We start from the raw sequence: 26,807 nt of genomic DNA on the forward strand, positions 1-26,807 counted from the left end.
AAAACTCCCCTTTATTTCAAATACACCGCTCTATTTATAGAGAACATCGTGCAGACTAATTTCATTGGTCTTAAAGTAAAAACATCCCACACCATTGCTGCGCTCTGAATGATGCATGGTGGCAGAACGTATCTATAAACAATGTGAACAACAAGAGAGATAAAGAATTATTTACATTCCTTTCCAACTCTCTCCCAGGCCCAGCCTGGTAGAAATGTCTCTTTTTCTCTCTGACTGAACTGAGAATACCCATATTAACAATTCTTTTTTATCACAATCTGACTAAGGGCCAGGACTGATAAATCTAAATGAATTAAATTTCAGAAGGAGCTTTATCAGAAAAGAATGTTATTTTGCTTTTACATACTAAGATGAAATATTTAATTTCAGCCTGGATTATCTTGCTAGGAAACGACCGAAGTTTTGAAGGGGAAAAACAAAGCATCTGTACATAGTGCGCAAAATGGCTGCCAGAGTTTGTGTGTAAAATAAGTTCTTTAAAACTACATATTCAACATAGAGAAAATTCACTGTACTAGGCATTCATGTTTAAATACCAAACCAATTTCAGTCATGCAATAACATAATGCTCCTGTTTACCAATGCAGCCTATTTGAATTTTTAGTCCATATTTAGGTGTACGCGATGATGCTACTGGGATCATCACTTTGTAGTATTTGCTAGATTAGCAAAGGTTTTCATTTCACAAGGCCACATCTCTGGCTGTTACGCCAAACAGAGAGGAGGGAGACACATACCTAGAACTCAATTTAAGAAGAGCTCCAGTACAATGAAATCACAGCATTCATTCTCAATGTTTAGTCGCGCAGAAAGTCTATTCAAGGTGTCCTGTGAGCTCTCTGTGACTGACACATCACAGTTGACCACATAATCTAACCAAGAGACGCCCTTGTTTCTGTGAACACTTTACAATCCACAGCACACCAGTAAAGCAAGATCAAATGCCTTAATTGACTCTGATTTGTCAACATAAACTAGAGACACACACACACAAAAAATCTTTTTCTGGAAATTATTATTATTTCTCAGCAGTCACATTAACAGCGACCCAACCAAATGAAGAACTCTCCTTTCTAAAGGACTGTACTTACAAACACAGAGACTTACAAAAATTAAAGTGAATCTTCTGAAAATCTGTCAATTGTCCCCAAAGTCCTCCTCAGCACCCAGAGCCACCTACAGGCCTGAAAGCTGACTTAACCTTCATGGAAACACCTAAAGATGAAAGTTTATGTACTAGCGCAATATGCCATCAGAATCCTGACTCCCAAAGAATGCCAGGAAGCATCCTTTGATCTCCTACTAAAAAGAAACCAAAATGCAAAAACATAAATTGAGAAGACTAGGTTATTTGATTTGTTTGAGATGTTATTTTTTTTCCTGACAACACTGACAAGAAACTAATGGCAGTTGCTTCCTACACCATGTTCCAACCTCTGTAAACATGAAATGTTTCTTTACTTGTCAAAGTATTGTCTCTGAGCCTGAATTCAGGAATCAGCTCCAACTCTTCAAAGATTAAAGACAAGCTAAACCCTCAGTTAAAGGAGGAAACTACTCTGACACAGGTCCTGCTACCACACAGATAAATGTCTAGGAGAGGAGCTTGGCAACTACACAATTTGGATAAACTCAGATCATTTTAGAGGGTTGTAACTTGAAAAAGGCAGAATAGCATTTGAATACCACTTCAAAAAATCACAGCAACATGGGAGGTCACAGATGTCTCTGTCTTTTCATGGATGAAGAGCCATCCCAGAAACAACTACCTTCACAGACTCACACATATATTGAATATATTGAATTTTATCTAACAATTTTGTGAGTGAGAGTTATTTCCTAAAGTGGTCTGTGAATCTCTTGCTGTTTTCTGATTGATAAAGTGCTCAGTCATCCAGGTTGTATCTCAGTTTAAGATTTTCCAGTAATGGATATCTGTGAATTTAGTTTACAAGCTCTACTAAACCACTTACCAAATACAGTATTTTTTTTGTATGCTAAGCAAACATATTATTTCAATACATTGCACTAAAGGCAAAAAAAAAAAAAAACCCAAAACCAAAAAACCAAAAAACATTAGCAGGAACTTTCAATTACAATTCCAATCAATGGATTTAAGCCCGCATCTCTGATGACAAAGCCTTTCTTTCCTTTATTTGGCTGAAAAGTCTTGGGGGAAGCAACTTTATTCAGCCAGTCTCTCACAAGAAATAAAAATAATGATTACAGACCATCAGCTGCCTTTTGACAAGTCAACAAGTGCATTTGATGTCTTGTTCTCTGTAAAGAGGTCATGGCCTGAGGTCTCACAGCCAGGCCTTCTTCCCACTTGCTCCTGCAGTTGCAGAATGATGGTGGATCAAAGGCCCAAAGGTGACCCATGAGCAGTACTGCCTAAAGCAACACTAGGTAGGCGCATTCATCATCTCAGTTAGTACCAAAAAGGAAAGATCAGTTCCATTTCTCCTGTGGGAAGAAAGCCTGCCACCTGCAGCATGTCACTGCAAATGTTATAAGGTCCTCCCTATATTAACTTTACATACCATGCAAAGCTGTACCCAGACACGAGCCTGGTATTAACTCCTGGCAGACTGACTCCCTGCGGTTAAATCAATTAGTAGCAGAGATTTATTACACAGATGTCAGCTGGCTGCACACCTGTGCCGAAGAAGTCTCCTTCCAGAAGACTGGCTGGTCATGGCATCAGTCTGGAATTGCTCACACACTGCTTACCTGAGCCAAAAACCCCACAATTTGTTTTCCAAAATCATCTGTGTCTCTTCAGCTCATACTCACATTTCCTTAGTTATGCAATTAATGTTTATAGAAATCCATTGCTTCATCTGATCTTTGTGACCAGCTGCCAAGACAGAAATTCACTCTCCTCTTCCTATTGCTCATTGTACAAAATAAGTCAGACACACCAAATCAAAAGACACCACTGAGATAATAAGGGGAAGATATTTTGTTGTCTGATTGCTGCTTTGTTCTATGACCTCTGAAGAAAGCAAATATTTCACTTATTACCAATTAACATGATCAATTAATAACTTTGATTTAATCTCCATGAAAGCCTTTGAAACTCATTGAGACCCATTTTTTCAGCTCCATTCAGATGTCAACATTTCTTCCAAAGAAAAGTTACAATGAGCAGGTTAACAATTAAGAGAAAGGATCAAGTCAGAAAGGGTTGCAAAAATAGTTGCAGACAGATTCAGACATGCTGTTTGTTCTCATGAGTACCTGAGTTTCATTTTACATTTATCCCTTATTTGACTGCAGGTCTACTCACAAAAGCAGCAGTATTTCACATCAAAGCTTTGCTATTGTGAAAATACCTTCCAAGAAACAGAACTGTTTTACAAAGCCTGCAGTGTAACCTTATGTGCTGATTTCATTAAGTGGCAGTAACAAGAAAGTAGATACAATCAGCACAACCACCCTGTCTGAAAAAATATCCCTATATCAGCTAAAGACATGCAGAAGGCATCAATACCTGCACTAAATGATACAAGCTCAGGTGGAACAGGCTGCTCACAAAAAGAAGAATGAGTTGGAAATTATGCCAGAGAGTAGGAAGAAAGGCTTTGATCATGTTCTCCAGTGCCTGACCCTCTGATTTCCCAGCCCACAGAGGAAGGAACAGGCCATGATTACAGAGGTGATGCCACAGCTGTGCCTTGCCTCACCATGCGAGGTGGACTCATGATGTGCATCTAAGCAGACTATCATTAAAGGCAAAACAATGCTCAGCTCTCTCATGAGGTTTAACGGCCTCAAACTCTGGCTCTGGCTCCCAGCACTCAAAAGATCTATATTCTATTTCCTGCAGGCAGTAGCCTTTCAGCTTTCTATGGAAGGAAGGATCTTTTCATCCTTTTCCTCTACAGATGCCCTTCATCTGTTAGGCAATCCATACCCTCTTGCCAGAGGCCATTCGGTGTGACAGGTAAAAATCCCAGGCTGGCATTGGATCACAGAGCCATGATATAGCGTTTATAAGTGGGAAAACTTCACCTAAACTTTGTCACACAGCAAGATACACAGAGGAAAATCCCATTTTTAAAATCTATTCTAATTCATGAAAACACTTTATCATCATTCTCAAAAATCATTGTTTGACAATTCCTGTCTTGCAAGGCTGCTCCCATGCAGGACCCTGCTATAAATCCTGTATCAGATGAGTGAACCTCTAAATGAAAACATCCTTGTTTGCATGGTGTGGTGAAACACTGACAAGCAACAGCAGAAGCAGCTCACCAAGATGCACCACTGCATCAGCCATGGAGAAAAGTACACTCAGAAGACAAAAATTGAAAGTTACAGTAACAGATCTTCCCACAAAGAAGTTATTTTACTTATTCTCTCACCTCTCCAAAAAAATCACAATACTGCTGGCAAGGTATCAACATCAATATAGCTTTGTGCTAAAAAGTGAACTTCATTGTTTTGAATATTCAAGTTAAGTTAATTCCTCTTGGCATTCTAGTCTTGTTCCCAAAGAAATTACTTCAGCAGAAGTGCTCCTAAGAAAAAATGTCATATCTAAGTGGGTTAACTCCTGCTACTACTGCTTACTTACAGCTTAGTAAATCATACTGAAGTTGCTAGGGCTCCTCAGAGAGGCTGACAGAGCCTGTCAGACTCTGTCTGCACAGATGACAGAGCAGAAGAGCCCAAATCTCAAGAAAAATAAACCTGATGCGAACAACATACAAAACACACAACCATCCTGAGAGCATTCAGCTCCATATCCAATCTTTGCATACTCCAGCACACTCTGTAGTTAGTGTAAACATCGGACAGATCAGACCGACAAATAATTGAAAAAAACCCCAACAAAAGAAAGGTGATCCTCTCCTCAACAGCTGTCATGAAATCATAACACTATGAATAGTATACAATCAGACAAAACTTAAAAAATCAAACTGTGTGTGACAGCACATATAGAAGGAAATAGTAAAATTCTCTCAATTTTAAAATTTTTTAGAACTTGAAACACAATTTATATGCTACCTTTACTGCATTTTAAGCAGCCAATACACATACATAATGGTATAAGCTATTAGCATGCTACTAGCATATATTTTCATTTGCTTCTGTTCGAGGGCTTCTGTTTGGAGTTTTTTCTGATAAATAATCCCACACTTATTGTGCATATTAGGGTGGAAATTCAGTCTAGTTCTCCTGCTTAGTGTAGGTAGAAGGGATTACAAGTGACCTCACCTGATAAATCAGTTGTACTAATTACCAAAGAAGAAGAAGAACAGCTTTGCCCTTAATGGGTTGCAGCTGTGACTAATAAAGATAAGTGTGATAAAAGGGGTAGGTTGGCCGGTCAGAGAGAGCCTGGAGGAAAAATGAACGGTTCAGAGAGGTACACGAGAGGAAGGAAAAACCTGGAAGAGAACTGCTGCTGTTTCAGAAGCTCTGCTGTGAGGTCAGGCTGGGTCCGATGGAGTTGGAGCCTGCAGTCACAGTCGAGCTAGGTAAAAGCCTGTGGTCAGAGGCAGCAAGGAAATACTTGCAGTCATATTCCAGCAGGAATAGCCAGCAGTCAGAGTCTGTCAGAGAAGCCAACAGTAAGAGTTTGCTGTAGTTGGAGTCAGGATGGATAAGCTGTAAAGAAGAATAAACAGGGTCCCCTTCCACGCTGTTAAATGAGAGTCTGTGTCTTGGCTCATTTCTACCCCTAACGAGAAGTCTACTGCAACACTTAGCACCCAACAAGGACTGACCTTTGTGTAGGTGGATGTTTCCTGCCCTGGCAGACTTTGATAACCCAACAGCTCCTAAAAAGTCGTGGCTTATACAAACATCATATAGTCAACCCAGGACACATAAAAGTTACTTTACACTGAAGAAAGATGTCCAGAGATGACTCTCAAAACGTGCTCAGTGCTAGAGGGCAGTGTAAGAAACAGGAAAATTTGGGTCTTAAGAGAAATCTGAGGGTTTTGAAACTTCTGAAGAACTTGTTAAAGAGCTCTCAGAACTACAAGTACCAGACCGATAAGCCACTAATTAACCAGCAAATTCCATTATAGTGGTTATTTCCTATGGGTGAGAAAAATGAAATGTTTATTATGTTATTGAGCCAATGCTAAACTATTGGATGTGGGTGTGCACAAATAACACTTTCTAGTGACAGAGTAAGGGTTAAATTTAGTAGCTTAGAATTGAAATCATAGGAATGATTTCTAAACTGTACTGGTGGTGTTGGTGGTGGCTAGAGCAGGCAGGTAGAAGGAACAGGCCTGGACCTGCAGGACAGCCAGGCTTTGGGAGTGAATGATAGCCCTGTAACAGTGATTGCCCTAACCAAATCAAGCATGGTCTTCACCAAATCAAGCACAGTCTTCAGTAGATCAAGCAAAACTGCACCTGTGTGGGAATGGGAACTAGAATGGAACAATATAAGTTTAATAATTAATGTGGGGTGGGGGGGAGTAGAAGGGGTTATTAGCTACCGATTCGGGTGTATCGTTGAAGCCCAGATCTGGGGTCTCACCCCCGGGCTTCTGCGCGCTTCAATAAAACACCTTCATATACAATCAATTCTGATTGTGTGTGGATCCTGACGCTAACACTAGGAACAAGGTCTTGGTAAGGGCTCTATATTTCTTCTGTATGCACTCCATCTGGCCTATTCTGATCTGAAAACACTATAAATCTGGGCATTGTTGTTCCTACTAGATATGTTCTCACTACCAGCCTATTAAATTCCCCTTTAGCCATAACTGTGCCATGGATATGAATCAGGCCAGACAAGTCCATGCATCATTCTGCCAAAGTTAACATGAAGTTACTACAAGCCTGGACAACTTGAAAACAGAGTAAATGCTTCTAATTTACTGGAATGGGATTATCTAAGGAAATACAAATTTGCAAGTACAACCCATTTCCCCTTAGATGAAGACATAGAACTCTGACAGGTACTAATACTGCACTCTTAAGGCTTTCTGTATCTATCAATATTTTGTCAGGGACCAATTTTGTTTTCTCCAATGTGTAAAAGGTGGATTTTCAAAAAACACAGTATGAGGATATTAAAAACAAAGGAGTACCAAGTTCCAAGTCTTCAGACTTTCTAAAATACAATTTTCAGCTTGTCCTAACTAATACCTCTCTGCATTCCTTCTACTTGGAAACCAGATTTTAAGACAGTATCAAATTCATTTAAAGCAACATATAATTTGTTAACTACAGACCTCCAAGATAAAGGGTGATTAGAATAATTATTTATTGACGATAACGTAAAGTTTCATTAAAAGAAGTAGGTTTCTAAATGGCAAAGTTATTTTTCTCATTTCAAATAATTCTTAAGGCATTAACTTAAATCTAATCTGTAGGCAAACATACCACAATTTCTGGAATAACAGTCTAAAAATACAATAATAATCTGCCAAAAACGGCCTGAAAATTGATTTGGTGAATTTATTCAGTTGTGATACACCAATCTCAGTATCACAAAATGCAGTGTAAGTGCCCTGAACCAGCAGTGGTACCCATAAAGGAAAGAGAAGAATGAGATGGGCACAAGTCCCTCCCTAATTTTTCAGACAAGCAGAGTGACAGCCTTGTTTCAGGTCATTCTTTTGATTAGGAGGAATAAACCCCCCTGCAATGCTAATTAGATCAGATTGTCAAGGAAAATGCCAAACTAATTTACGCCAATTATCTCTGATCTGTGCAATTTTGTGAGAATTATTGCAATGGCCTCTTATGTTTCCTGTCTTGGATGAAAAAGACATCACGTTACCATCAAACATAACTGCCATTCTTTGAATTACTTGTGGTAATATTTTCAAAATGCCCAGTAAATTTTATGATAGTGAACCCTGTACAGATGAAAGGAAGGTACAAATTAAACCCCAATTTTGCAAAACCAACAGTTTTTTCATTGGTTCATTGATTACACTGAGTATTTTTTCCATATAAGATTGGAAGACAACAGAATTTCACAGATGAGAGACCAGTTTGCATCCCTGAAACAGAGCTGTGTCAAAAATTGAGATTGCTTCTACTTGATGCTCAAGCACAAAGCTGAATTTCTAATGGCAACTTTCCTCACTTCCTTATCATCATGAAAGAAATAAGTGGAAACAGAGGAGATCTACATATAAAGTGCAGTTTGCAAAGGCAACAGAATGAACCAGGCTCCACATCAGGGCTTGGGGTCTGAGAGCTCTCAAAGAGACAGCACAGAGAGTCTTCTGCAAGACTGAAGATAAGAAGGTTCAGAATATTCCACTGAGTGTAACTGCACGCGTTCCTAAATTTAGGCATCTGCTAATGGGCTTACTAAAAAAGGAAACTCATCTGCATTTAATGAATAGCAGATGACATTTTTCTTTGGGATTAGTGGCTTTTGTATCACTGCAGCTGAGAGGCTTTAAAAGCTCCGTGTGTTTTATATCATAAACCCAAATCTATGTCACCTGGAGTAAACATGAAAGACATTTAACTATTTTGAAAACTATTTTGCCAGGAGCTGTCAGGCTGTGACACAGCTAATTAGTCATATACATACAGCTTTTCTTTTTATACAGAGCTGAGTAGTCACACCAAAAGTAAAGTTCACACAAGGAAACCGAACTCTTCTACCGTCACCCCACTCAAAGCACTGAAAATAGGCTTCCTCTTTCAGTAATCACACAAACAGATTTTCTCTGCTTGCCAGGCTGTACTGAGCTCCCCCAGATTAGTTCTACTTCAAAAACTTCCATTCAGTTCTTTCAGTCCTCTGAGGAATTTTGTTTGGCCACTTTTTCAGAAATATAGAAGTTTTAGAGAGCAACAGCTCCCTCACTCAAGACATCCTTTACTTTATTCCTAAGTGCTTCCAACATTAGACATTATTAGCTGCTCCACCCTCTTCCACCACCGAGTTTTCACCAGCACCTCAGTACACAAACACTTATCTAAGTGGGCCTCTGCTTGACAGGGCTCCTACTTAAAAAGTACTTCTCAAACAATTGCAGGCATTATTGCACAGTGGAGCTACTTCTCACTTCCAGGAGTTTTCCTAAGCTACCCCAAGAGACAGAGATGAGTTTCAGTTTAAAAGGAACCTGAAGAATTATGAAGAACAGGGCTGCTTTGAAGAGCCAGCGTGCTCTTCTGTAAAAGCATCTTCCATTCTCAGGTGCTATGCTTAAAGCACTGGATGTAGACAAATGCAGCAACAGTGAGCAGGTATATTTTAAAGATTCACAAGCTACACTTCAGTTAAAAAAAAAAAAAGGTCAACTAAGCATAACATAGCTTCTCCTCTTGGCAGAAAAACGTGAATGACAATTTAAAAGCACTCTCCCATCTTTGATATCAAGTAGATGATTTGTGCTAATGTTAACATCAATAATACACTGAGCCTATCAAGATGTCAAGAATTCTCTTTGACACAGTAGGTAAAATTAAAGAAAATACAATCAAATTAAGTTCTCTGGTTTCACAGGTATTTGGGGAAATGATGTGAGATGATACTTTAGCTTAATTTTAGAATTAGGACAGTAAGTCAAAAACATGTTGAAAGGAGACAGCAAATCACGTGGACAAGCAGCAGTCTGCATCAACAGAAGGCAAAGGGGAACTTATAGACTGCACCCAGCAAATACTTTGGTTTGCTGTTATTCTCAGCTCACTCTCTATCCTACAACAAGGAACTTTGAGAAATATCTACTACCTGAGAATTTTCCTCTATTGTCTTAATTTAAGAACTGCAGGAAAAAAGGCTTCAAACTTACAGCATTCTGGATTTCCTTTGCAAATTTAAAAAGCAGACTAATTTTAAAAAAATCTTTTTGAAATTGCATTAGGTAGACTGTTCCTCTACTTCAGTTATGTGAAGAATGGGAACATCTGGCTGGTTAGTTATTTCCAGTTTTGTTTTTTTGGGTTTTCTTGTCTGATTTTTTTTTTAAGTCATCATAGGCCAGTCAGAATTTTAATTTAAAAAAAATAAACAAGAAAATTCCAACAAAACAAGACAAAAAATACCTCAAACCCAAAATACAGCTAGATTGGAGAATGAAACAAACATAAAGGTAGAAATGCAGTTTTAAACAGAAATAAGAAGCAAGAGGAAAAATGTGGAAGCCAAGAAAAACTGGTCTTACTGGCAAAATAGTAAAATAAATGAGAATAATGGAAAATTTAATTTATTATGCAAGACACAATAGGCAATTTAGTTAGTAATTTCTCATCAAAAGACTACAGATTTCCCTGCAGATCTCTGTGACTTTAGTGTGAGAAGCATTATTGAAAAAGTCTGACATTCACAAATCAGCCTCTTGCAAATGTGCTAAATCAACACAGAAGAAGAGAAGTAGAAACATCTTCTTAGGTTTTAAATTACCTCTCCTGCAACATAAACCAAAGTTACACTTTGGTAAAAATCAGACACATCTTTTTTCTTCCTGTCCTCACGCCACACCTGATGATGAGCTTCTGGTAAACCCACAAAGCAAAAAGGACGAGAGGAAAAAAGCTCCATCCCTTACTGGCACTTTTTTGGAGTTGTGCAAAGATTTTCTTCTATTTTTTTAAATAACCCTGTGTATCACACATCCTGAAGAGAAAATCAACTTGTTCATTTTGTCTAAGATAAAAATGAAGACTCCTTGTTAAGAATGTGTCCAGCCTTCACCAACACAGCACCCCAATTTAATACAGGTCAAAGTAGTATAGTAAAAATGCAGCGAACCCTGGATGTGGGGAAGAAGTTATGTTGTCTGGCTCCAGATCAGAAGGCTGAAGGATAGCTTTATTAAAACTATACTATATTATATTAATATACTATTTAAAGAGATACTATACTATTCTACATACTTACTTCTTACCTGTCTAACTAACAAACTCGTGACTCTGCTGAGAGTCCGAGCCACAGCTGGATCCCATTGGTCACTGAACCCAAACAACCTTCACCAGAATCCAATCAAGCAATCACTTCAGGTAAACACTCTCCATACCACATTCCACATGGGGAAAACAAAGGAGCAGAGATAAAGATTGTTTTCTCTTCTTCTCTCTGTGCTTCTCCAAGAAATCCTGAGAGACAGAATTATGTCTCTCTGTCCAGAGACTGTGAATGTCACAAAGGAGCACTCTGCCTCTTGCACTGCACCTACAAAACATCCACATCTCACTGAGTTACCACTGAGTCACTGTGTGCATTGGTAAGAGGCACAGGTGCAGTGGCATCCATGGCAAAGCTGCGTAAGTGAGTGGGAACAAAGGAGTTCCTACTGATTTCTACCAGGTAAAGATCTAGAAGAGCATTTAAAATATTCTACTACAGGTAAAATTCTCATCTAAACTATATTAAAATGGACAGGACTAGAGGTTGCTTTATTTTTTAAAGCTGAAGAAGGATAGCAGAGTTACATTTCACATGCATTCAACAGAGGATAGCATTTAGGAGATAGCTCATATACACATAATCCCAGAGAGATGCTTACTAATCCTAGCTGCTCTAAACTGAAACAGAATTATCCAGGAGTGTCAGCAAAATGCCTTAAAAAAAAGGGTAATTAAAACAGACTTCCACCAGTTTTGCAGAATATCTTTAGTACTAGATAATCAGGGACTTTATTATTTATCATCATTACTTGTAGTAAAGACTATTTAGGATAGATACCAGAAGAATATATTATGATAAAACAGCTGAGAATTGTGGGATATTAAATTTTGAATTTATATAGTGCTTTTAGGAATTGTTAAGCATGATACCAGATTTCATTAATCCCGAGGTTATGTCCAAAATGAGCAGTGTTTTTTTCATTTGCTCTACCTGCCCTGCAGGTGTTTGAAATCTGCAGGGCTTACGAATTAATTACTGGTCAGTCACTGGGGTGGGATGGGCTAATCAAACTCTATTTGAAAAATAAAACAATGAAAAAATCATTTTACCATAAGTGTCAGGATATTAACTGCACAGTAGTAGTCAAGGAAGAAGTTCTAGAAGCAGCCAGTTCAGAACAGAAGACTAGGGAGAAGCTGATGTCCCTTTGAAATAACTGTTCATCAATAAAACCAGTGATTTTCTATATTCAAAGTGCATGTAATTTTCTCTAACAGCAAATAAAGTTTCTTAACAGTTTGTTTCCAATTAATCTTTGCTCCTGGAGAAAAGCTGCTCTTTAACACTTTGACACTTAAACACAGTTGGCAGTCAAGTAAAGGTAATGGCAGTAAAGGCTTCAGAAATTTTGTAAGCAAATCCTAGCTTGAGGCATTGTCAGAGAATTAAATATTTTACCTGGAAAATGGAATATTAAATATTTTAATCCAGTAAAAAGAAATAATTATGAGATTAATTGAAGCAAATTAGAAAGCAGGAGGTGATTTCTCTGGCAGGAGAACGAAGGCTCATTGCCTTAGTCCTAACAAACAACTCCAAACCTTAGCCAGAAGAAATTTCCCAACTCCCCCCCATAGTGTTACTTTGTGTCCCTGGTGGAGAGGATTTGGTAATCCTGCTGAGGAGGCACAGCTTCTTCCATGAGCAGAACCACGATTTGGCCAGAATTTTGTAATGCCTCTACTTCCCTGTCCACCTGACTAAAATGCATCCGTGCAATCTCCTTGTTTAGCCAATGGTCATTGTGTAAAAGACGTCAGCAGGTGCACAGGAGCTGGAGATTTAACTCCCAAGTTGCTTTTGCATGTAAAGTTCACTTACCAGAAAAATAAATAATCTGCATATTAAGAGTTTAACACTCCTAGCAAGTTTTGGCTGGGCTACCCAGGGCCAGAAAACTTGCCAATGCTTATTGAAACACTCCTGAAAGAAACAGACACTGATACCAAGGGAACTCCTACACTAGTTTGGCTCCATCCTAGTTTTGGAAGAGTGGCCTGCTAAAAGGTTCAGCAGAGCAGTGTTTCTAACTGTTATTAGTATCTCTCTGCAGCTGCATCTCTGCCAGTGTAGGAGTCTAAAAAAACACATGCAAGGAAACACTGATGAGATCTTGCTCATCCGTTATGATTTGCATCAGAGTAGGTTGATCAGAATCAGTGAAATGAGCAAAGTCTTCTATGGTTTCTTCTCCAATAAATGTTGTTACAGAAGGTTCTGTCCCTTCAGACATTTGCATTAATAACGCTTCTTTGTTAATGCACTTTCCTTCAAAAGACCTAGCAAGCTGTGAAGGAAGGGGTGTCTGTTTTTCCATCATCCCTTTTTTGGCTTCATTTACCACCAGGTTCTCCAGTTCTCCAATACTCCAAGAAGTGGAACTACAGATACCAGATTTCCACATATCTAGGTCCTCAGTGTCACCTAGAGTCAGTGGAAGACTTATCCTTGGTATTGTCCTGTATACTTTCCAGTCTAATTTTACACAATCTTCATAAGCCAAACTGTCCACAGCCAGCAGCACATCCTTTGGCCTGCTGTGGAGGATGATGGTTGAATTTGGAACTTAGACTAAGACTTAGCCTCCTTTTCTCATCTTGCTGCTCGTAGTACCCTTCAACAGTGGTAAAGGAAAAAAGAGGATTTAGTTTTCTTCCTAAAATAATTCCTTGGTTATCTCTGCACAGCTGAGCTCTCGCAGAAAAGCCAGAACGTTTTCCCCATGGATCTCATTTTGCCACTGTAAAACAGGAATAGCAACACATCCCCTGCCTTGCAGGAGTATTAAAACAAAGCTACACTTCAGAGCTGCTCAGTACCAGCCATCACTGAAATGCTTACAAAACCAATAAAAATCTTCTTTCTTCACATTAGCAAAGACGTTAAGATCAGCCACTTTTCACAAATTCCTCTGCATCAGCAGACAGGCTGCACCAGCCCCAATGTTCAATGGCTTGCTGTCCCACAGGAAGTTAATCCTGATAATGTTGGTTTCCCTGTTTCCACGCCAGTAGGCTCCAATACTCCCTGCATTACAAGGAGCAGATGTTTATGTTACAATTCCATTGTCCTTAACTACTATCAGAGGATTGGTTTTGTATGAAAGGAGATTTACTAGATTTTTCCAACCTCTTTAGAGTGTGGCTTGTGAGGAATATTAGATATTTCAGTAGCACCATTTTCCCTGCAAAGAGTCATGTGGACTCAGATACTCGTCTTACAGCCTGGTAAAAATTTGGTTCTGTGAACAATTGTTACCAAGAGGATTTCCATTCCCAACTGACTTAATCATACAGCAGGTTAGAATATACTGCACACAAATAATTTTGTTCAGGCAAAATCCCTTCTTTAAACTGTATCTTTTAGTCCTAACAACACGAGCACTTCTTTGCTTAATTACACAGCCTGCTTTACCCCTCTCTTTTCCCATTCCCATTTTTGTTTTTTCTTGCTCAGAGGTATGCAAACCATCTGTGCAGTTAACATGGTCTAATAACTATTTGCAAATCTGTTCCCTGAAAGTGACTACCAAAGCTGGGAGGCCAAATAGTAAATAGTACAAGCTATTAAGTGTTATGAGTTATTGTTATGATGCTAGAGCATTCAAAACTTCTCTGAAGTGTTCCTGAAAAGATACTTTTTAGGAACACTTTATTTATTCTCATTACACAATTTTATTCTCATAACACTTGCACAGTGTAGAAACATATACTTATCACTTTTTTTTATATAAAATTTAGGTATTTGGGATAATTAAAGAAACTCCAGGGAATTTACATGCTCTATTTACACGCAGAGGAATATTCCAGAGTCAAAAGATACATCCTTGGCCCACAGAACACCAAAGCATGTTTATAGCGTCTCTGAAAATGTTTGTCTTCAAATTTTCACACGGTTTTCTCTTAAATTGTATTTTGGGTATCTAGTTTTAGAGATTTACATTAAATTCTTCTTGTTATCTTTTTAAAATAAATTAGTAAATGTACAAGGGTACACCTAAGTGAAATGCTACTTATACAGTCATATCACGAGCTGGAACTTTAGTGAACAGCACTATGATACTACAGGAGAAACACTGACATTATCTGACTTGGAGTACTACTGATGTAAAGAACATGTGCTGCTTTTCAGTCACAAACAATTGTTGCAACTGGAGCAAACATATACTTTTGACCAAGGCTAAAACCTGTCTCATAAAAAGAGCCCCTATTTCCATGTTTTGAGGGGGGAAAAAAATCCCTAATTTAAATACACTCAACAGACTCACAGGAGTTTATTTTCTCCTGGTAGCTCTCATATGCTGATGCTCACAGCTTCCAACACTTTAAAAAAAGCCATGTTCTATACATCTTCAAACTTCTTTAAAATTTCTATTTCCAATTATTAACATTAGTCTCAGCATAACCCTGAGCATTAGGGTACCTCTTAATGTATTTCTTACAATACAGTTTTGCCATCGTAGGGAATAGTAGAAGCAGAGGACAGGTAAGAGCAAGAAGAGGAAGCACTTTCATTACATTCCCTCCAACCAGCAATGCAGAGGTACTGTGTGGAAAGCAGTAAATTATGCAGCGGGGGAAAAGTCCATGTAAATCTCTTTTCTCTTGGAGTAAAAGGACACTTTACATACCACAGTGTGGCTCCTTCTTGTGTTTTCCACAGTGACTACTCAGATCTTCCTACTGGGGACCAACTCAGCCCTTGTTAATGTTTAATTTAGATACTAATTCCTAAACCACACTTTTGAAGCAAACAGTCCTTAATGGAGAAGATAAAACATAAAGGAACATTGAAACAGTAATTCCAACATTATTTTAACACTTAAGGAAACTGAGTTATTCTTTCACGAGTATCAGTTAAATGAACAGCTTTATATAAAGTATATTCAAACTACAGGACTTGCAAAATTATATCTTTTTAAGAGGTAACAAAACATACTGACAGAAGAAAATAGCACTGCAAACTTAGGAGGGATAACCTAAAACTTTGTTTCACTTGTGACTGGCTGATGGATGATCGTGTCTTGCCAATGCTTTTGGCAAGACTGGATTTCTAAGGTCTACCTTTTAACATTATCATCTGTCTTTTAGCCATACTTGACAAAGAAAATTAATTCATTTGGATTTATACAAGCTTCTTCACAGAATTTCAATGTATAAACATAGAATTCTATTTTTAAATTCAATATTTCTCATTAGAAAAGGAGAGTGAGGAATGAGATTTTGTCATATTTGTCACATAATTCCATTTGATGTCATTCCTCTTTCAGTGATTTCTATCTGCATAATTTAATAGTTCATTAACATATTACAGCCATTGAATCTCAAACAGCTGCTAATGATCATATTTCAGCATCTGTTAGCATCCACTTGCTAAGATCTTGTTCTTCCCATCTTCCATCTGAACCACTTCCAGCAGATCGGGGGGGGGGGGAAAGTGTTATTAAAATTAAAACAACAGGGCAGAAGACTTGCACTGTAAAAAGTAAGACCCCAAATTTTCAGGAGGATGTTTCCAATCAATATAAATAGGTTTCTGTGCAGCTTTTACTAATATTTTCCATGTGCATTATTTAAAAGCAATCATACAGGTTAAGTTGTTGGGGCTTTTTTCTTCTTGTGTTTTCAAATATTAAAAGAGTATCTTCTCCTGTAAGGGAAATAGCTCGGTCCATCTAAATCATTAGTATTTCTTTTATCTCAGATGCTGCCCAGGTCACACTCTCAGTATTAAATAAAAACAGTATTTACATTAGAGTCAAGAGTATAAGCACAGTTAACTGAGCATGAAAACACAAATGGATACCTCAGCCAGGAAATCAAGCTGCATTTTCTGCCCCCTTCCCCCACCAAATCTCATTTTCCCCCTCTTCTTCCTCAGAGTAGCTTCCAAACAAGTCAGTGTTAGAAGCTGACATATTTATCCTGTAAGACTGTGAAAAACTAGCTTTGGAGGACTGAAGACCCCACAAGGACATTTGCAATTTCCTTGTAATTGCTGTTGATTCTTCATAATGAATCCAGGCAAAGTCAGGACTCTTTCCAAGGTCAGGGAGGTCACTGTACATTATTATTAAGATTAATGCCTATTTACACAAAATTATCATATCTGATAATTTATTCCCTGAGATCGAAAAAGCAAATTACTCTGTAGCTGATACAAAAACCCCAAAAATGTCTGGAATTTCTCTGTTTTTACAAAGAACAACCTGACCCTCAGTCTTCATCTTAGCAACAAAAATAAAATCACAAGGGCCACGTGAATCTCCAGCTTCCATTTAAATAGTCTTTGATATGCAAACTTACAATTTTCACAGCTTATTTTGTATTCAGTACTTAATGAAAAATTGACTCAGATACGTTTTCCCATAGCAGCCATAGAATAATGGTTTTTTTTGTTAAAAACTGTTTCTCAGAATCACAGAGCATTTCATCTCACGTTGGAAGAGACCCATAAGGATCACCAAGTCCAAAGTCCCTGCTCCTGGCAGGACTATTAATACTAAACCTGACTGAGAGCGTTGTCCAGGTGCTCCCTGAGCTGTGACAGGCTTGGTGCCATGACCACTTCCCCAGGAAGCCAGTCCCAGAAACAGAAGGAAAAAAAAAATCTCAATTTTTAAGGGTACATGTATTGGAGGTCTGTTGTATACCTATTTAAACACATATTAATTTATGTTTTACTGATTAGGTGTATCATAATCTATCATGGTATTCTAGTACTTCAGAAAATTTTGCTAGCTACATTTAAAAAATGTTATTTGGAATAGTAAAGGGTAGATACAGCAGAGCACTCCCACAATTTCTACAATGAAAACATTTTTCTAATCAGTTAAAATTCATTGAAGCAAATATATTAATGCAAGCTTTTAGCTTATGCATAGATGAGATTAATTACTTGGATGAAAATTCAAAAACTTTTAGAAAGATCATTACTCTTTCTGTGAAATTAAATACCAAACTGTTCTCTTAATAAACGGAAGTCTTCACGAAAAGCCAATGAGGAACTATTGAATGAGAATTTAGATTAGCCTTGAGAATTCTGTCTTCAAGTTAGGGAAGCCGTTTGCATTCCTAACGGCCACCAGCACTATCAAGCTCAGTACTTAACGAGGGCAATCCAGCCTGGAAAACCAACTGGTAACTCAGAAAAAGCAGCTTTTAAGTCAAGAATGCTCTCTGGTGACACACTACTGATAATGGTTTTTATGTCAATGGCTAGGAGAGATGCAAAACACTCAAAAGCCACAGATTTTATCTGCAAGGTCAGACTATCAGATGTGCATGGCACTCCCCAGAATACAAAGGGAAACATTACTTGATTTTAGTAGTCATTGAGTGCAATTATCGATCCTCTACCTTACAAAAATTAAAGTTATTTATGGAAAAAAGTATTAAAAGCGTTTTCCATGGGTTTGAATATTCTATTTATGCTTCTTTTTAAGAACCCATAAAGCAACTTGTGAAACTATGGTCCCCCATACTGAGCAACTTGGTGATGGTGCTGACACATCAGCTTACTAAATTAGCCCATACTCTCCAACTGCAGCAATGCTTTGCTTCTTTTTAAAAGTCTTTGCCAATAGAAATCTTTCTATAGCTCTGTGATGTTCTTGATGTGCAGTTAAAACCTTTGCCATTTTTATTACCTATCCTGAAGGCAATTCATGACAACAGGCTTCCCAAAGAGTATTAATGTTAATTGATATTGCTCAAGCCCAACTCTGACTAGAAAATTTTACTTGATGGATATGAAAAAAGTTTCATACTGTCTTAAAGCTTTGACATGGTAATAAGTAAGCAAATCTCCACTACACAAGGTATGTTGTTACCTTCCAACAGTTTCAAATCAATATATTTCCCTTTCAAAAGCAGAAAAGCTGCTTTTGTTGTCCTGACATTTCAGCAAAAAGTTCCCCCATTTTCTCCCCAGCTCTGAATATGTTAGTAAGAGGCCTATTCTCCCACATGTGCAACAGAAACCTCATCCCACTGATCCGCCAGCTACTCTTCAGTTTGCAGATACGCTTTATAGTCACAATATTTGTTTTTAAACTTCCTTCTCCTCTCATCTGAACTTCAGTCCTCCACCTGAAGCTCATCTCTTTACAAACACTGCTGTGCAACAGTCTTCTCTAGGGCACATATTACTATTTAGACTGGTTTTCTCGTGGTTCTATTCCTTGATTCTTCTGTCAGGTTTCCAGTCTCCTTTGGAATGATGCCTGTTCTCCCCCGAAGAGATCGGGATCTCATTTTGGTACCTATACTTGCTTTGTACATCACTCAAAAACATAGCGGATGTAATTTATCTGGAAAGAGTCAGAGGAGATTTCACAAAAACAATACAGGAACATGATAAATCCTTTGTTCCCAGGACAAAGGGACTCAGGTTAATCCAGCTTAAAGAGATCATCTTAGGTCAAAGAGAAGCCAAGACTCAGTGTGTAAATTAAGGCAGAGAGACACATTAATTTCTTTTTCCCTTCAGGCTGTGTCTCCTGCAAGTGCTCTATCCCCCAAAGGAGCCACCAGAGAAAACAGCTTTGGGGGGGGGGGCTCAATTCTTTTGTAGATTCCTGCCATCTGCAGCTCTTCCTTCCAGGAATAGGAGTGCCTTAACTTCCACTGTACCATGAGGACAAGGACAGATGTGCCAATGTGATGCCAGGGTACCAGTTTTGCCCAGCTTACCAGAACGTTTTGTTTTCACACAGGTACAGGGCTTTCAGGGTACCATTCTGAAAACAGTGCAGCTTGTTAAAATTCTCTGCCAAATCCCACAGGACATGCCAAACAAGACCCAGCACTGAATAAAATACAGTGTTAAGAGCCCTAGGTTGCATTTTATGAGACCAGCTATCAATTGTGCTTACTTGCAAGAAGTTTTAAAACATACTAATTTTACTGATTCAGAAGATGGGAAATGGTCCATGTTTTATTATCTGCTTACATTTTTGAATAGCCATCACTCTGGCTAGCAAACAAAAGCTTTCAAGAAGGTACTATCCAACCAAAAAAAGACCAACAAGCTGAGAAAAAGTGACAGCAGGATGAAGTTATTTTCCAGGAGATACACCTGGCTCGTGAAGCTGATCATCACATAAATTTGGCAGATGGGTGGAAGAAGCAGCCAGTGCAGACAGATAAACTGTTACCTCTTCCAAAGAATCCTGAAGGTCAACCAAATACCCACAGTGATTTTGAGGTGTTGTGATAGCTGGGTAATCCTCCACAGGAAGCAACAGCACTGAGCACAGCAGCAGGAGGTCCTGGCACAAGCTTTTAACAAGCAGCCTTGTTTTCAGAGGAGATCACTAACTGACATGAGTGCGACCTGTGCAACTCAGATTTGCTGGGTTGCATTCAGTTTGCAATCCTTTCAACCACAATCCATCCATAATAATAATGCAAGTTTAGTGCTTTACCAAAATGTTTCCACTTCCACACACAAAGCTGAAATAACTCATTAGCTGTAGCAAATCCTCACTGTTCAGTGACTTGGTCAGGAATGCATTTTGGCAAGTGCTCTAAGGAGCAACAGATTCCAGTGCTCTCTTACAGTCTCAAACATCAGGACAGCTGTTCGTAGTTTCTCTTCATCATATGTACACACCTGCTACCTCTGTACAGCTGAGCTGTACTTGTGCTCCTAATGACACCTCCTGGGAGATGGGAATGCACAGCCTCAGCCAGTATTCCCCACAGCAAAACAAAGATATTGATTTTCCAGTTCAGGCAATAGCAGCAGGTTGCCTCCGCTTCTTGCCCAGTTTCATCTTCAGCAAGACATTTGCATCTTTACAGTCATTAACCTCATCACTCCATGGTATAAAATACCACTTTATTTTTCATTTGTAATAGAAAGCTCTCTGTGTCTCTAATATTTAGCTGGTTCTTTAGTGGTTAAAGCATCCTCTATCAGGTGCTCAGATAAAGAGCTCTTTATTCTTTTCAAGATTTATTGTTTAAAACTACGGGTACATTTGGCATGTGATTCCCAGACATTAGGTGATCAAAACACAGAAGTGTCATCAGCCTCAAGCAGTAGAAAAAGTCTTCCAAAAAATGAAGTCTGCAATTGCTGCTGAACTGGCTTATAATTAGCACATGGCATTAGCATTAAGGCAATACATTAAAATCCTTTAAATGAATAATGCCTTTAATATGGTCTAGAAGAAGGATTTTTTTAAATTAATTTTTTTCTTGTTCCTATTATTTATGATTAAACACTAGCCTGGCACCAGAAACAGAGAAAAAATGCTGAAAGAGTAAATGAGATAGAGCAACTGAAATGAAAGAGCCTCAAGCATAATGCAGCAGTACCTAGCCACAAGCTCTCTTCTCAACCTGCTGGACTCAAGGCAAAGGCTGTCAAGGCAAAATTTAACACCTTTAAGAAAAATCCAGGCGCACCCAACATACTTGATAATCAGTTTTTTAGTTGACACAATGTGTATTTATACATTTTTTGTAAATGCTGGATTTGTTTAAAGCATTGCCAGCTGTATTTTTCAGAAGATCAAATGGAATAATAATTAAAAAAAAAAAACCTCAAGAAAGATTACCGTCATCGCAGAGAGTTTACAAAATGAAAGCGGGCTGTGAGTAGAAGAGGTTATAAATTTTACAGTGTTTTTTGATTTTGCACAACGAAGAATAACCTCAATCAGATTCCTTGCCTGCAAGGAACAGAAACTCTAGCTCTGCTTCTTGACAGCCACAGATGGTAATGGGCAGCCTCAGCTCAGCAAGTCTTCCTACAAATGGATTCCTGCAATACTGACCCAGCCATGACACCTACGAGCTGCATCCTGTCCCAGACTCCCTGGCCTTGAACAGCAAATGCTGAGCTTGGTCCTGGACCACTGAAAATCCATACTCAGCCAGCCTCAGAGACAGCACGGTGCTGTTTGTTACGCTGAGGTGGGATTCCAGTCCCACTCATGGCATAACGGTGCACTCCCCACCCTCACTTCTCAAAATACCTTCCCAGCTATGACATACACATCTTTTTAAACTTCTCAGTATCCAAAGCATAATGTTTAAATAATTTCCTATCCCCAGGAGAACACACAGAGTTTTCTTCTGTGATTTTTTAGACCGTACCACAGAAATAGCGCTTTGAGCGCTCTTCTAACAAGACAGTTTTGCTTGATAAGGACCACATTATACACACAGCCTTGCCTTCTGCTCCAACTGTGCTTCACCCAGGCCTCTGTGGTCAAGAAGAGAACACCTGTGAAGCCTGACAGCTTTAAGATATGCCCCTTCCCAAAGCAGTTAATTATCAAAACTCTAAAATAACATATGTAGGATGAAGCTTGCAGAAATACCTCTGAAATCTGAGCAGCTCAGAAGGTGCTTCCATTGTCTCCCTACCTGTCTTTTTGGTTTTTAATAACCATTCACAACTCCAGACATGTTGACAACTTATTGAAAAGGATTTTTCTTCAGAAAAGTTCTCATCACCAACTGCGTACCATCTTTATTACATTGGTACTGACATTTAACACTCAATAAATCTGCAGCCCTTCAGTGGAGCTCTGCCTGACAGTCAAACTCAGACTTCTGCTTTTCCTTTGATACTTGGGGTTTTCCAGGGACCAAGAGTTAGTTCCAGATCTGGCACTTAATTATCACGCAAGCCACTTGCTTATATTCCTTCCCACTGGCAAGATGAAAGGGCAGGGGAAAAAAAAATCCTAAAGGTCTTTCACAAAATTTCACAGCTGTTTTTCTCTCAACACACAAAATCAAACTGAGCTGCAGTCTGTAACTTCCCCAAGAACAATCACTGCAAAGTGAATGAGTAGTGACAGCTCTCCCAGCTAAATCTTCTCTCACAAGCTCATCATGAGACTTGATGGGAAAGGGTTAGGGGATGCTGCTGATTGACAGTGTCTCTCTCAAAACGGGGTGATGTGAGAACTCCTCAGTTAAAAATTCCTGCACAGAAGCAACCCAGTAAGGTAGGAAAGGCAAAGCACCAGTGCATAATGGCTAGGACGGGTCTGAGAAAAAGCACTTCTACACTCCAGCTCAGAAACCTTTTATCCCAGGGGAACTGTTCAGATCTTTTTCAACTGGCAGCAGAACTCCCTCAAGCAGATGACTTCCCAGGGGTTTGCAGCAGGGCTCAAGTGCAAAGCACTTTGAATTCACTGAGCTATGACAAAAAAGAGAATTTGGTTGACTCACCTGAACTGGTAGCACACAACTGATTCGAGAAGACTTTTTTATTTATGCTATTGGCAACAGCTGATAGAATTATGCCCCAGAAGCAATTCCCTTCAACTGTTTTTATTTTCTAAGTGTCAAAAATTAATTACAACCACGTAATTTGATCTACAGCAGATTTCCAGAGAAGCCAAAGAGCACAGATGCCTGAAACAAGGATCTGACCCCTTCAGAGGACTGCCAAACCACCCCATCTCTACAGGTAACCCTTTGTTAATACAGGCATACAAAAGTTCAAACTGGAAAACCACACTTGTGGGTTCTCATCTGCTGGAAACTGCCACTTCTCCAGCACCATAAACAACCTAATTCCCAATAATTCTACAGATAATGTGACCCCTTCACATTCCAGATGCCAGTGAATGAAGAGTGCAATGTGACATCTGGCATATTCCTTGGGGTTATTTTCCAGTCCAACTTGGAAATGGAGCATATGGAGTGCTTCACATGCATGCAATGTATGATACTTGGAAAAACCCATTCTTGTTAGTTTTAGCTTTCTGTTTCTTACCAATGTTTCTTTTAGCCACAAACACTTGACAACTTCAGCTTTCCTTAAGAAAATAAAATTTCGACCACTCTGACTGCAGAACAAATCTGCAAGTCCTAAAATGAGGTTAAAAGAATTGAAATGCATCATGGAAACTCAGTATTTTTAAATTATACCTTTCTTGGTCAATTTTGTGATTCAGGTATTCGAGTTTAAAATGCTTAGACTTGATAATGATGTATTTCTTAATTACAGTATTTCATTTTGGCATACAACATGTTTCACTTTCATATCAAATTTTATTCTAGGTTGTAAAGAAATAAAATTTAACTATACTCCTTCCAGAAGCCACTTTTAGCTTTCAGCATAGTACTCACCATCAATGTGCAGTTACTGGGATGTGAAGCAGTCCCTTTCTTCCTCCGAGAGACCATAATTAATTTCTTTAAACAAGAGCATGAATGTAACAAGCAAGTTTTGCAAACTGCAGACATCACATGGTGTCATTTTGACTATTTACCCATTTGTCCGTGACAGGTTTGCTTCAAAGAAATATTCAGAGACTTCAGTATGTCTCCGTAATTGCCTCATTCTCCCCTGCTCTTCCCTAGCAGAGACAGCCCTCTCTTTAGCCATATCTCCTACCTCAGGATAAGCACAAAGGGCATCCTGTGGCAAGATGAAGACTGCAAAAATCTTTTTGTTCTCTCTGCCAGTCCCCATTTCATTTTAGTCAATACATGTGCGCTCACAAAACATTTGGCACGAACACAGCGATTTTCCACCTGGTTCTTTGTCATTTGCGGCGCAGTAGGACAAACAGTTCTAGACACACAGGACAGACTGTCTTTGAGGAGATAATATTCTAATAGTGACTCATACACCATCCTGGCAAGTAAACCAAAGGTATCCCACTGGATCTGAGCTTTGTACCAGATTCTCCACAGCTTTCTGGTTTAAAAGAGTTCCTTGCATTTGCATAATGTGGTGTGATACAGAATCACCAGTGGGCAGGACTAACTAGAGGAAATAGTCTCAAGTTGGGCCACAAGAGGTACAGGCTGGATATTAGGACAAAGCACTTCACTAAAAGCTGAGCATTGGAACAAGCTCCCCAGGGAAGTGGGGGAGTCACCATCCCTGGAAGTGTTTAAAAAATGAGTGGACATGGCCCTTCACGATGTGGTTTAGCAAGCAAGGTGCTACTCTGTCAAAGGTTGGACCCGATGCTCTTGGATGTGTTTTCCAACCTTAATGATTCTATGATTCCCAAACTCAAACATTCCAACAAAACAGGATGTTTCACAGCATTCCAATCCGAGCAATAGGAGCAACTAACACCTGGCCCGAGATGAAGAGAGCAGCACTAAAGGGTACCCAAGCCTTCAGTAGTGTCTTTTTGATAAGAGTAATACAAGCATTCCACCAGAGACACCGAGTCTGTAAACAAGGCAAGATTTCACCTTGCACTTCTTCTGATTCATATCCATGAGCTTGCTCAACAGCTTATGATTTTTTTCTGGGGTTCTACACAATATGCCTTTTCTTTTCTTTCTGGACTAGATAAATTGGGAAAAAATGTGGCCATTGCATAATTCATCCAGAATCACCTGCCATTACACAACTTAGCTCCAAATATGATAAAATTCTTTACTTTGTTCATTTTCAGAGACAGAACTGGCCCTAAAACACAACAGAAAATACCAAACCACTGTGATGACATACTGTTAATAAAGTGTTCATTTTAATTACCTTTCATTTTCCCTTATAAAAGAAATGATCAGCAGATATATCCTTCAACAAGACAAAATCATTCTTCATTAAAAAAAATCTTCCATGGATAGTTTTCCAGCATATATAACAAGGCGTTGTGGTAGATTTATATTTGAAGCATGGCAATCATAGAGATGAAAAGTACAAATAGATATTTACTGATGATCCTCGTGGATAGTAACATTACTTATTTTACTGTAGTAAGTAATCCCCTTGCTATCATTCAAGGGGATTTCTTAATGCTAAAATTCAACATTTTTATCAAAAGAGTAAGATACTGGGTATATTCAAGTAATCAAAAAGCTTTCCTATACAAGTGTAGAATTTCAACTACACACCTGGCAGTTCAGATTTCATTTTAACTCAGTTTTGATGCTCTCCACAAAGTCATATCCAAGTGCTAAATTTCATATTGCATACCCAGTTTTTTGAGGCAGACTTCATAAGGAAATCCTTATGAAGGATTCCTCAATTTTTTAATTTTATAAATTGCTACAGACTATGCAGCTTGGATTGGTTTTCCTGATTTGACTACCCTACCCAAGGACTACACAAATGAAACAAACCTTCAGGCTACATGTATGTTGCATCCGTTTTCCTTTTCTGAATGCCAAGTCTCTGATTAATTTGATTCTATCCAAAATGTGAACATGAAACACAAAGGCTGTTTAATCCACCACACACACACAAAAAAGTTTAAATTAAAAAGAAATGCAAGCCATTAATACTCCTGAAGTGAAAGGCACATCTGTGGAATTTCTTTTTTCACACAATACTTAAATACTTAATACTTAAATAAATAAGCTGCTATTATTCCTGTAACTCTGGCGTATCAGAAAATTTGAAATTATTCTAAGACAACGAGTCATCAGAAAGAACTAAATCTCTTGCTGAAATACATTCAGTAATGTCATTCTGTCAATGGTGAATCCTGAGCTCTAGAAGTTAAATTTTCCATAGTTCCAAAAAGCTATTTAAACCTTCAACTGGAAGAATTGAAAAAGAAAGATCAGAGATTCAAAGTCTCATCCCACATGAGCACTTTGACTACTAATTGGTTACCACTGGAAGGATCAACCTATTCTCAAGTCCCTTTTTAATGATAAATGGCAAAAAGTCTTTGGAAGTCATTAAATGAAAAACTTTACAATCCCTGAAAGCATCTGATAATGACAAAATTGACTTCTCAATAGCTCTGCTCAATTAACAATATTCAGAGGGAGGTGTGTTAGCAGATACCTCTATATCCATTTTAAAATAATGTTTAGCTCAGTGAAATAAATCTCTTTTTAATCAGCAACACTTTAAAAGCTAAATTAGAGCTAGAGTATGTAATGAAGAGATAAAACTCTCTGAATAAGAATCAAAATTAATATAAAGAAATTAAGTTTAATTGCTTGAGGAGAGGGAACTAACTATCTAA

The 26,807-nt window shown here is 38.5% G+C and overlaps 1 protein-coding gene across 4 annotated transcripts in view; it reads right to left on the reverse strand.

Moving 5' to 3' along the window:
• Nucleotides 1-26,807, reverse strand: part of GALNT18 (polypeptide N-acetylgalactosaminyltransferase 18) — a 205,595-nt gene that overhangs the window by 115,850 nt on the left and 62,938 nt on the right. The gene's annotated exons all lie outside the window — the stretch shown is intronic.

The sequence above is a fragment of the Anomalospiza imberbis genome, chromosome 6 (assembly GCF_031753505.1).
Source record: "Anomalospiza imberbis isolate Cuckoo-Finch-1a 21T00152 chromosome 6, ASM3175350v1, whole genome shotgun sequence".
In the NCBI taxonomy this organism is placed as follows: domain Eukaryota; kingdom Metazoa; phylum Chordata; class Aves; order Passeriformes; family Viduidae; genus Anomalospiza; species Anomalospiza imberbis.